This window comes from Somniosus microcephalus, chromosome 9, assembly GCF_052327205.1.
Source record: "Somniosus microcephalus isolate GS21.2 chromosome 9, FLI_Smic_1.0, whole genome shotgun sequence".
NCBI lineage: Eukaryota > Metazoa > Chordata > Chondrichthyes > Squaliformes > Somniosidae > Somniosus > Somniosus microcephalus.
The window spans coordinates 4,754,206-4,767,615 of NC_140995.1; the positions used below are offsets into that span (position 1 = coordinate 4,754,206).

Sequence of the window (13,410 nt, forward strand, 5' to 3'; positions counted from 1 at the left end):
CATGTATTGAGCATTTCCTTAACAAACAAAGCTGCTCTGTGTGAGAGGGAGAGAGAAAAAGCGCGAGCCCACCCCAAGTGTATCCTGCAGCCATTGGTGGCTCCTTTTTCTGCCACGTGCCGCCATACCACCCGCCTGCCACCTAAAAGGAAAGAAGAAAAAATACAGATAAGCATGTTGCGTCCGTGTATAATAAAACACAGACTGCGGAGAACGGTACAACAGGTGTTTACTCAACGTGGCTCACACGGGAACTGATCTGTACAGATTACTACTCAGTGCTATATACAGGTGTGGTCACTGCCGGTACTGCAGTATACATGAGCTGTAAAACACAGTTCCCCCCTTAAAGGTATATACATTACAATTCCTCCCCTTTTAGATTAACAGTATCATAACACTCATTTAACAATTAAATATCAAACTAATTACAATTAACACTTTTAACATGCAACATTAGCTGAAAATAGTCTACTTATATATTCAGTCTTTGGGGAGGCTTCCTGATCCTTTCTGGATAGCGCCTTTCCCGAGTGTCTTGCTCTTGGTGCGGAGGCGATTCTGGCCCCCTGTCGTCGGTTGGTTCATCAGCTTCCGATGCTACTGTTTCTGGGGTAGATGCGACCTGTACGTCGGGTTCATCACCAGGTACGTATGGGCGAGGCATGGGGTTGACTTGTTCCTGTGACTCTAGGATCTGGTCAGATGGCGTCTCACGATGCTCTCCCCAACGTCCACTGTGTACATTAGTGGGCCCTGCCGTGTGCATATCGTTCCTGGCTGCCATTTTTCTGTTCGGTAGTCGCGGGCCAAGACTGGTTGCCCTACATTGAAGCTCCTTGTTGGCTTCTCATGGATGTGCTGGAATTGCTTACTCTCAAAATATCTTTGTACGTTTGGTCTGAGCAAATCCAGGCGAGATCTTAACCTTCGGTTAAAGAACATCGTGGCTGGGGCCTGGTTGGTGACTGCATGTGTCGCATTCCGGTAGGCGAACAGGAAATTGTCCACCTTGTGCTGCAGTGGAATGTTGTCATTGTACATAGCCTTTATTGCCTTCTTAAAAGTTTGTACGAACCTCTCAGCCAAACCATTTGTGGCTGGATGATACGGGGCGGATGTGCAATGCCTTACCCCATTCTTTTTCAAGAACCTCCGGAACTCTTCGGACACAAACTGTGGTCCGTTGTTGGAGCAAATCTGTTCTGGCAAGCCATTCCTGGCAAAAATGGTCCGTAGGACTGCAAAAGTTTTCTCCATGGTGGTGGAGGACATTTTGATGACCTCAGGCCATTTTGAGTGCGCATCCACGGCTATTAAAAACATTGAGTCCATGAATGGACCAGCAAAATCAATATGCACCCGTTGCCATGGAGATGAGGGCCACTCCCATGGGTGTAGAGGGGCCTGTGGTGGTGCATTTTGGACTTTCTGGCATCCTGAGCAGCTCTTGGTCAGGTCCTCGATTTGGTTATTGATTCCCGGCCACCACACATAAGCCCTGGCTAGGCTTTTCATTTTTGCCCCTCCCAGATGACCCTCATGAAGCTCATTGAGCACTCTATCCATTAACTTGGGTGGAATTACCACTCGGGATCCACACATCAAGGTCCCCCGGCACACTGACAGCTGTTCTCTCCTTGTCGAGAATACTGGCAACAGTGAGTCGCCATGTGCTGGCCATCCCTTCACCATCAAATCATATACCCGAGACAGTGTCGGGTCATTTCGGGTTTCCTTTTCGATACAAGCGTTAGTTACCGGTAGGTATTCAACTATAGTCCAATGGAATATTTCGACAGGATCCACTGCTGGTGCTTCCTCCACAGTAGGCAGTGGCAGGCGTGATAGCCCATCAGCATTTCCATGCTGTTTCGTGCCCTTATATTCAATCTCATAGTGGTGCGCCCCTAGAAAAAGTGACCATCTTTGTAGTCATTGCGCAGTCATCACCGGAACGCCCTTCTTCGGATTAAAAATGGGGACAAGAGGCTGGTGATCAGTCAGCAAGGTGAATTTCTGCCCGTGCAGATAGTGATTGAACTTTTTCACTCCCCAAACTAGGCTGAGGACCTCCCTGTCAATCTGGGCGTAGTTACGCTCGGCTGAGGTTAGTGATCATGACGCAAAGGCTATTGGCCTCTCTGAGCCGTCCGAGAATTTGCGCGACAGCACTGCTCCAATGCCGTAGGGTGACGCATCACATGCCAACCGAATTGGTAATGCTGGGTTGTAATGGGCCAATACCTCTTTCGATGTGATTAGTGTTTTGCTCTTCTGGAAAGCTCGTCTACATTCGTCACTCCACTTCCATGGCACCCCAGTTTGCAGTAGGGTGTTCAGTGGGTGTAGTATTGTAGACAAATTTGGCAAGAACTTATGGTAGTAGTTTACCAGCCTGAGGAACGACCTCAGTTGTGACACATTTTCCGGTGTTGGAGCCTTGGCTACTGCCTCAATCTTCTCTGGGGACTTATGTAACCCCTCTTTACCGATAACGTGGCCACAATACGAAATCTGTTTTCTAAAAAACTCGCATTTGGGGCGGTTAGCTCGGAGCCCATATTCCTGCAATCTAGTGAGCACCTGCTCCAGGTTGGCTAGGTGATCACTGTCATTTTCGCCCGTGACCAGGATGTCGTCCAAATAACACTGGGTCCCTGGGATCCCTTGCAGGACTTGTTCCATTGCCCTCTGCCAAATAGCCGGAGCTGATGCTACCCCGAATACCAGCCGATTGTATTGGTAGAGACCTTTATGGGTGTTGATTGTGAGGTATTTTTTTGATGCTTCTTCTACCTCCATTTGCAGATACGCCTGGGACAGATCAATCTTAGTGAAACGTTTCCCTCCAGATAGCGAGGCGAAAATATCTTCAAAATACGGAAGTGGATATTGTACGGTGTGAAGGACCAGTTTCACTGTTACCTTAAAGTCCCCACAGATGCGAACCTTCCTTGGCTCCCCAGGCGTGCTGCTCAACGACTTTTTCATCACAGGGACGATGGGTGTAGCCCACTCGCTCCAGTCTATCTTGGACAGTACACCTGAACGTTCCAGACTCTCCAGCTCTGCTTCGACGGCTGGGCGGATCGCATAAGGTACCGGTCTGGCCTTAAAAAATTTTGGGCTTGCGTTTTCTTCAATTTTAATCATCGCTGTCATGCCTTTTACTGTTCCAAGTCCTGGCTGGAACACTTCTTTCGCGTCAGTTAGGATCTTTGACGGTCACCCAGGTGTGACGTCGTCATCCTTTTTGTCAGCCACAGTCAGTGCCTGTATGGAATGCCAATCCAGTTGTATTTTCCGGATCCATTCATGTCCCAGTAATGGTGGTCCTCCATCTTGCAATACATACAGGTCTAGTTTTGGTGTTTCCTTACCGTTATATATAACGGTCACCCTTATTTTTCCTTTGGGGTAGACTTTTTGCCCCGTGTACGTCTTCAAAATAATTTTTGTGTCTCTCAAGGGTATGTGTGAGAATAGCCGCTCGTAGTCCCGTCGGTTTATGACTGTTAGGGCTGATCCTGTGTCCAATTCCATCTTTACCTGGACTCCTGCTAACTTGAGAGTGACCCAAATGGTTCGGTGATCCTCCGTTGTGATCACATTATGTAGTTTCAGACAACTCAGTTCCCTGCTTTCGGAGTCGTTATCACTCTTTTGTTCATCTGAACTATTCTCCGTCATCTTATGTACCTTCTTGTACTTTCCTTTGGTAGGTATCTTATTGCTGGTTTTCTTTCCCGACCTGCAGACTCGTGCTATGTGTCCTACTTTTCCACACTGTCTGCACACTTTGTCTTTGAACCAGCAATCATTCTGGTCATGTGTTGTTCTGCCGCAGCGATAGCACTTCTCTGTTCCATATGACATTTCGTTTGTGCCATATTCTTGCAGTCTCTGTTGTATCTCTGCAGCGCCCCGTGCTGCTGCTTCATATGATACCGCAATGCTGAAAGCCTTTTCCAGCGTAAGGTCCTTTTCAGATAAAAGCCATTTCTGGGTTCCTTCACTTTGAAGCCCACACACAAACTTGTCCCTTAAGGTATCTGCCAGTCCCGCTCCAAACTGGCAGTGTTTCGATAGTTTGCACAGTTCTGTTAAATAATCAGCATTGCTTTCATCCTTATGCTGGTTCCGTTTGTGAAACTTGAATCTTTCTGCTATCAGCAGCGGTGTGGGGTTTAAATGTTCATTTAGTATCGTTTCTATATCTTCAAAACTCTTTTCCATTGGCTTCGTTGGGGTTACTAGCTTTCGTAATAACCCATACGTCTTTGCACCCATTAAATTTAACAATACCGACGCTTTCTTGTCATCTGACACCTCATTTGCCTTGCAGTACACCTCTATTCATTCAACATATGTAGTCCAATCTTCGACTTCATTGTCAAATGCGGTGATACTGCCACTCTTCGGCATTTTGGGTGTGGCTTAAAATGGCGTCTCCCAATGGCTTAAAATGGCGTCTCCCGCGCTTTCCTTCCTCCCCGCTGCTTCCAACACCTCTCCCGGCGGTTCTCGTGGCAATGGCGGTGCCCTGTAGGTTTCGCGCGCTTCTCCTGCGCTGCTGCCAATGCCGCTCTCGGCGGTCCTCGTGGCAACGGCGGTGCCCTGTAGGTTTCGCGCGCTTCTCTCTCCCTCTCTCCGACGCTGCTCGGCCCCTGAACACCGGCTGTGCCCTGTGCGCTCTGCCCTCTCTCTCCGCCGTCGACGCTGCTCGGCCCTTTGCTGTGCCGCTCGGTCGGGCTCTAGCCCACCGCTGTCCGGGAAGGGTCTGCGCACTACCTGTTGCCAGCCCGTTTCGCTGGACCACCTCAACTGGAAAGCCAAGTCTGGCTCTCGACAGCCTCCCCTGCAATTCTCGAGTCTCTGCTGGATGACTGGGCGGTTGCCCTTGGTCGACGCCCAAGTCTCTGGCCTTCACCTCCAATCCACTGATCTCCAGGAACGAATCCCCGGGACGTGATGCAGAGTTGCAGGTAGGTTTGAACCTGCCTCGTCGCCAATGTTGCGTCCGTGTATAATAAGACACAGACTGCGGAGAACGGTACAACAGGTGTTTACTCAACGTGGCTCACACTGGAACTGATCTGTACAGATTACTACTCAGTGCTATATACAGGTGTGGTCACTGCCGGTACTGCAGTATACATGAGCTGTAAAACATAGTTCCACCCTTAAAGGTATATACATTACAAAGTAGAAAAAAAAAAGAAAGACTTGCATTTCTATAGCGCCTTTCACGACCACCGGACGTCTCAAAGCGCTTTACAGACAATGAAGTATTTTTTGAAGTGTAGTCACTGTTGTAATGTGGGAAATGCAGCACTCAATTTGCGCACAGAAAGCTCCCACCAACAGCAATGTGATAATGGCCAGATAATCTGTTTTAGTGATGTTGGTTGAGGGATAAATATTAGCCAGGACACCGGGGATAACAAAAGGACAGAGTGAGAAGCAAAAAGAAGAGTTGAGAGGAGAAAAGCAGTAGAGAAGAGACAGAGTGACCGAAACAGAAGAGGAGGCCTGCATCCCAGGGTCTTAAAAGAAGTGGCTGCAGAGATAGTGGATGCATTGGTTGCAATATCCCAAAATTCCCTGGACTCTGGAGAGGTCCAAGCGGATTGGAAAACCGCAAATGTAACGCTCCTATTTAAGAAAGGAGGGAGACAGAAAGCAGGAAACTATAGACCAGTTAGCCTAACATCTGTCGTTGGAAAAATGCTGGAGTCCTTTGTAGTGTATGTAACTGTTCTACCTTTAAGAGAACTATTGTATGTAACCGTCCACCTTTAAGAGAACTATTTTAGGTGTGGCACTACTTTATCTTGGCTGCTGTATACTGTAATACCGACGGTGACCACACCGGTATATAAGTGCTGTGTCAGGATTTATTGGGCAGATTCGCCCTGACCTTCGAATAGTAAAGTCCTGTTAAAGTTACTCTTGTAGTCTGTGTATTAATTCGCCATAATACCTACAGACTTTACAGTGGCGACGAGTTCGATCTTACCCTGCGGCAACAATACTTCCGAAGCAGTTAACGAGCGTCGAGAAGAGGCACCCGCCCTCGTCGTTCTGCTGAGAGAAAACTCGAGTCTGCAGAGCAAGGAAGAAGGAAGAATTCAGACACGAAGCCTTCCATCAGCAACAGGCACTGATTGTCCCTTCTGCCACGGTGGTGAGTGAGCCGATCAGCACGAGAAGCAAGTCGGCCACGGTGACTGTGAGTAAAGGGAAAATAAAGAAATAAACGGAGGATAAGGGCGGTGAACTCGACCACGGTCGGGGGAAAAGGAGCCGGACAGAAGTCGGGCCCAGAGGCTCTGAGACTGGGGCAGCGTGGAGCACGGAAGCCGCGGTACAAGCGGGCTGGGAGACGCAACGGCGTCGTGAGACAGCTAGACCGCGACCGGCGAAAAAGGCCGGGCAGCGACCGAGGCCACGAAGCGCTGCGACTGGGATCGTAAGGCGCGGGAAGATATAAAAATAAATAAACCGCGGTGAACTCAGCCGCAGCCGGGGAGGAAAGCACCGGACTGCGAGAGGGCTGGGAGGCGCGATTGGAGTGAAAAAGGCCGGGCAGCGACCGAGGCCACGAAGCGCTGCGACCGGGATCGTAAGGCGCGGGAAGATATAAAAATAAATAAATCACGGAGAACTCAGCCGCAGCCGGGGAGGAAAGCACCGGACTGCGAGAGGGCTGGGAGGCGCGATTGGAAGCCGCTGAAGGAGAGACAGAGCCCGAGCGAGCGGGAGAGACAGAGCCCGAGCGAGGGAGACAGAGCGAGATCCAGCCCAGCGGCTGAAACTGTTCGCCGTCAACGGGTTGTACCCAGCGCCGGTTGCCCTGCCGAGAAAAGGGAACAAGGAACGCACTGAAGCCGACGCGCAGGCTGCGAACCCCGAAAGCCAGCGGTCGTCGCCCGAGGGAAAAGCTTACCCCTCCCGCCAGGGGAAGAAATGCGGGAAGCCGCCAGTAGGCGGGGAAGAAGACAGAAGCGGGAAACCGCCATTTTGAAAGTGGGCGGGGAAAGAAGGCAAGCGCGGGAAACCGCCATTTTGGAAAAAAAAAAGTTAAAGAAATATTTCGTTGTTGTTTCTCAGGAAGAGGGTGAAGATGCCTAAGCGTAGTAACATCAACGGTTTTGATTCCGATGTGGAAGATTGGGCCACGTATGTAGAACGCATCGAGATATATTGTAAGGTCAATAAGATAGCAAATTATGACAAAGCTCTAACCTTACTAAACTCAATGGGTGCGAAGACATACGGGTTATTGAAGCATCTTCTATCACCAGCTAAACCGGCGGATCAGTCTTTCGCTTATATTGTTGCTGTCCTGAAGGATCATTTGAACCCCGCACTGCTGATGTTAGCGGAATGATCTAAATTTTACGTGAGAACGCAACTAAAAGAGGAAAGCAATGCAGAGTACCTGGTTGAACTGCGTAGACTAGCAAAATACTGCCAGTTTGGGGTAAATCTGTCAGAGGCACTGAGAGACAAGTTCGTGTGCGGAATGTCGAAGGAAGGAATACAAAAACGACTGCTCGAAGAGAATGATCTTACACTTGAGAAGGCTGTCCTTATTGCAGCATTGCACGAAGCCGCAGCGAGAGGTACGGCAGAAATGCAGCGGAAGACAGCGGTACTCAGTATGGATCAAATGACTTCGGGTACAACGAAATGTTATCGTTGCGGGAAGACAACACACGATCAGAACCAATGCTGGTTTAAAAACCAGGAATGTAGGAAATGTGGCAAGCCCGGTCACATAGCTAAAGTATGCCGGTCAGGAAAGAAGACCAGCAATAATAAGTCACCGCAGAAGAAGTACAGAAAGGTACATAAGGTGACTGGGAAAAGTACAGATGAACAGAATTCGGATTCAGACTCCAACAGCAAGGAACTGGGTAGTCTGAGGATTCACAATGTGAGTAAAGAAGCTGACCGACAAACTATCTGGGTCACACTACAGATTGCAAAAGTCCAAGTGAAAATGGAAGTGGACACCGGATCGGCGTTGACGGTCATGAATAATGGGCGGCATGGTGGCATAGTGGTTAGCACTGTTGCCTCACAGCGCCAGGGACCCGGGTTCGAATCCGGCCTCGGGTGACTGTCTGTGTGGAGTTTGCACATTCTCCCCGTGTTTGCGTGGGTTTTCTTCGGGTGCTCCGGTTTCCTCCCACAGTCCAAAGATGTGCAGGTTAGGTTGATTGGCTATGATAAATTGACCCTTAGTGTTAGGGGGATTAAATACGTGGGGTTACGGGGATCAGGTGGGATATGTGTCGGTGCAGGCTCGATGGGCCGAAATGGCCTCTATCTGCACTGTGGGGTTTCTGTGAATAAGCAAGATTACAAAAAGTTGTTCAAACATATTCCCCTACGGGATACGGAGATAGTATTGCAGACATACACGGGGCATAAAGTATACCCCATCGGAAAGATAAAAGTCAAGGTGAGACACAAGGGCAAAGATCACCGAGGAATGGACATGTATGTGCTACCCGAGGGAGGTCCACCACTTCTGGGACGGGAGTGGATCAGGAAAATAAAGATAGACTGGCACTCACTAAACACAATGACGGTAGATTCCGGAAAGGAAGATGTCAAACCTGAACGGTTGTCCAGAATATTGGACGAAGCTAAAGAGGTATTTCAGCAAGGACTGGGAACACGGAGAGGAATTAAGGCAAAAATCAAGATTGCAGAACATGCAAGCCCAAAATTTTTCAAAGCCAGATCGGTACCTTACGCGATACGACCTGCTGTGGAGGCAGAACTGGAAGAGCTTGAACGTTCAGGGGTACTGTCTAAGGTGGACTGGAGTGAGTGGGCCACGCCCATTGTTCCCGTCATGAAGTCTTCATCAAGTAACAAGCCAGGGGGACCGGGAAAGGTCCGCATCTGCGGAGACTTCAAGATCACAGTTAATCCGGTGCTTCACACGGTACAATACCCGCTTCCGCGGATTGAGGATATCTTTGCTTCATTGTCTGGCGGGAAACACTTCACCAAGATAGACCTGGCACAAGCATACTTACAAATGGAAGTCGAGGAAGAGTCGCGCCAGTATCTCACAATCAACACACACAGAGGCTTGTATCGTTATAATAGACTGGTTTTTGGAGTAGCTTCGGCTCCAGCAATTTGGCAGAGGGCCATGGAGCAGGTCTTACAGGGGATTCCAAGCACTCAGTGTTACTTGGACGATATCCTGATTACAGGAGAGGACGAGGAGGAACACCTCGCAAATTTGAAGCTGGTGCTCACCAGGTTGAAGGAATATGGCCTTCGAGTTAATCGCCAGAAATGTGAGTTCTTCCAGAAACGGATCTCGTACTGCGGTCATGTCATTGACCAAGAGGGGCTGCACAAGTCACCTGACAAGATAGAAGCTGTCGTGAAGGCCCCCGCTCCGGAAAATGTATCACAGTTGAGATCGTTTCTGGGGTTGATTAATTATTACCACAAGTTTCTGCCAAATCTATCCACGGTGCTGCATCCGCTGAATGCTCTGTTGCGGAAAGAAGTACCATGGAAGTGGAGCGAGGACTGTAAGAAGGCCTTTCGCAGAAGCAAGGCGTTGATTACCTCTGAGGAAGTGTTGGATCATTTCAACCCAACGTTACCTCTTCGTCTAGCTTGTGATGCTTCCCCTTATGGAATTGGAGCAGTACTTTCACACAAGTTACCAAATGGCTCGGAAAGGCCAGTCGCATTTGCGTCCCGATCATTGACCTCCGCTGAGCGAAATTATGCTCAGATAGATAGGGAGGCCCTCAGCCTTGTGTGGGGAGTAAAGAAATTCAATCATTACCTGCAGGGCAAGAAGTTCACATTACTGACAGACCACCAGCCGTTGGTGTCCATATTCAACCCTAACAAGGCCGTTTCCAGTATGACAGCGCAAAGGCTACAGAGGTGGTCCGTGTTACTTGGGGCACACCAATATGACATCGAATACAAAAGGTCCAAACAGCATGGAAATGCTGATGGGTTATCGCGCCTACCGTTGCCAGTAGTAGAAGAGGCGGCTACAGGGGACCCGGTAGAGATGTTCCACTCATCCATAGTGGAATGTCTACCAGTAACAAATTCGATGATCGAAAATGAAACAAGAAATGATCCGACTCTCTCACGAGTCTACGATTTAACGGTGGAGGGATGGCCAGCACATGGCGAACCAACGCTGCCCGCATTTTCGCAAAGAAAAGAACAGCTGTCAGTGTGCCGAGGAACCTTGATGTGTGGATCTAGATTGGTCATTCCACCCAAACTTCAGCATAAGGTGCTAAAGGAGCTTCATGAGGGGCATCTGGGTGGAGTGAAAATGAAGAACCTAGCAAGAGCGTTTGTGTGGTGGCCAGGTATTGATGGAGACATCGAAGAAATAACAAAGAGCTGTCTAGGATGCCAGAAGGTCCAAAACGCGCCACCACAAGCTCCTCTGCATCCATGGGCGTGGCCCTCATCTCCTTGGCAAAGGGTACACGTCGACTTTGCTGGTCCATTTATGGACTCAATGTTTCTAATCGCGGTGGATGCACACTCCAAGTGGCCGGAGGTAATAAAGATGTCCTCCACCACCACGGAAAAAACCATCACAGTATTACGGACCATATTTGCTAGGAATGGCCTGCCGGAACAGATCTGTTCTGATAATGGACCGCAATTTGTGTCCGAAGAATTCAGGAAGTTCTTAAAAAGGAATGGGGTCAAGCACTACACGTCAGCCCCATACCATCCCGCCACCAATGGATTAGCTGAAAGGTTTGTCCAGACCTTCAAGAAGGCCATAAAGGCCATGGGTAATGAAGACATCAACCTACAACATAAGGTAGATAACTTCTTGTTGGTGTACAGGAATGCAACACATGCGGTCACAAACCAAACTCCCGCCATGATGTTTTTCAATAGAAGACTAAGATGCCGGCTGGATTTGATTAAGCCAAACGTCAGAAGGGACGTAGAGAACCGGCAATTTCAGGGCATGAATGAAAGGCCAACTAGATCCTTTCAGATAGGTCAACAAGTTTTGGCCCGGGACTACCGTACCGAGAAATGGCAGCCTGGAACTATTGGGAAAAGGCTAGGGTCGCTGATGTATACCGTGGACATTGGTGACAGCATCATAAGGCGACATGTTGACCAGATCATAGGGTCATCCACAAAGGACCAACCTACTCCACAACCTTACACGGCTAATGTTGAAGCAGAGATACCCAGAGCACCTACCTCCGACCTGGTAATACTAGAATCAGATGAACCTGACACTATCCTTCAAGCCGAATCGACCTTGCCAGAAGAACCTACTACCCCGCCGAAAACTACTACACCACCGAGGCGTTATCCGGACAGAGTCAGGAAGCCTCCAGAGAGACTGAATCTGTGAACTGTTTTGCATAAGTTGTATATATGTTATGATGTTATGTTAATGGGGAATAAGTATGTTGTAAGTTAAAAAGGGAGGATTGTAGTGTATGTAACTGTTCTACCTTTAAGAGAACTATTGTATGTAACCGTCCACCTTTAAGAGAACTATTTTAGGTGTGGCACTACTTTATCTTGGCTGCTGTATACTGTAATACCGACGGTGACCATACCGGTATATAAGTGCTGTGTCAGGATTTATTGGGCAGATTCGCCCTGACCTTCGAATAGTAAAGTCCTGTTAAAGTTACTCTTGTAGTCTGTGTATTAATTCGCCATAATACCTACAGACTTTACATCCTTCATTAAGGGAGCAGTAGCAGGGCATTTGGATAATCATAATGCAGTCAAGCAGAGGCATAGTTTTATGAAAGGGAAATCATGTTTAACAAATTTGCTGGAGTTCTTTGAGGATGTAACTAGCAGGGTGGACAAAGGTGAACCAGTGGATGTGGTGTATTTGGATTTCCAGAAGGCATTCGATAAGGTGCCACATAAAAGGTTACTGCATAAGATAAGAGCTCACGGAGTTGGGGGTAATATATTAGCATGGATAGAGGATTGGCTAACTAACAGAAAGCAGAGAGTCGGGATAAATGGGTCATTTTCCGGTTGGCAAATGGTAACTAGCGGGGTGCCACAGGGATCGGTGCTGGGGCCTCAACTATTTACAATCTACATTAATGACTTGGATGAAGGGATCATGTAATGTAGCCAAGTTTGCGGATGATACAAAATGGGTGGGAAAGCAAGTTGTGCAGAGGAGTCAAAGAATCTGCAAAGGGATATAGACAGGCTAAGTGAGTGGGCAAACGTTTGGTAAATGGACTATAATGTGGGAAAGTGCGAGGTTATCCACTTTGGCAGGAAAAATAAAAAAGCAAATTTTATTTACACGGAGAGATATTACAAAATGCTACAGTTCAGAGGGACCTGGGGGTCCTTGTGCATGAAACACAAAATGTTAGCATGCAGGTGCAGCAAGTAATCAAAAAGGCAAATCGAATGTTGGCCTTTATTGCAAGGGGGTTGGAGTATAAAAGCAGGGAAGTCTTGCTACAACTGTACAGGGTTTGGTGAGACCACACCTTGAGTGCTGCGTACAGTTTTGGTCTCCTTATTTAAGGAAGGATATACTTGCATTTGAGGCAGTTCAGAGACGATTCACACGGTTGATTCCTGAGATGAGGGGGTTGACTGATGAAGAAAATTTGAGCAGGTTGGGTCTATACTCATTGGAATTTAGAAGAATGAGAGGTGATCTTATTGAAACATATAATATACTGAGGGGGCTCGACAAGGTTGATGCAGAGAGGGTGTTTCCCCTCGTGGGGAAATCTAGAACTTGGGGGTATAGTTTCAGAATAAAGGGTCGCCCTTTTAGAACTGAGATGAGGAGGAATTTCTTCTCTCAGAGGGTTGTAAATCTGTGGAATTCTCTGCCCCAGAGAGCCGTGGAGGCTGGGTCATTAAATACATTTAAGGTGGAGATAGACAGATTTTTGAAAGATAAGGGAGTGAAGGGTTATGGGGAGCGAGCAGGGAAGTGGCTTTGAGCCCAAGATCAGCCATGATCTTATTGAATGGCGGAGCAGGCTCGAGGGGCCAAGTGGCCTATTCCTGCTCCTATTTCTTATGTTCTTAGGAGAGAAACAGCGATATGAAGATAAACAAAGACATATAAGAGAGGAACCGCATTCTCAGAATTATTGGGCAGATTTTGAATTTTTGCGATAATGTAAATGGCCTAGAAATTAGGTTTGCCTCCGCCAGGGCTTTTGCGCCCGAAATTTTGCGCCCGCGATAATTGCCGCTGCGCCCGCCAAAAATTCAGCTGCCCCGCGCCCAGACGGCTGCAGGCGCTAATGGAGGGTTTCAGCGCCTCGCTATGGGCGCTGAATGCAGGTTTGCGGCGCTAATCCCCCGCTGCGGCACCCGATGCGGTGCGGCAGGCTGGGG

At 48.4% G+C, this 13,410-nt stretch overlaps 1 long non-coding RNA gene across 1 annotated transcript in view; it reads right to left on the minus strand.

Annotated features, from left to right (window-relative positions):
* Positions 1-13,410, minus strand: part of LOC147112224 (uncharacterized) — a 53,398-nt gene that overhangs the window by 1,993 nt on the left and 37,995 nt on the right. Inside the window, exon 2 of the long non-coding RNA XR_015079644.1 lies at positions 73-142. This is a non-coding gene — a long non-coding RNA (uncharacterized LOC147112224). The remainder of the gene's footprint in view (positions 1-72; positions 143-13,410) is intronic.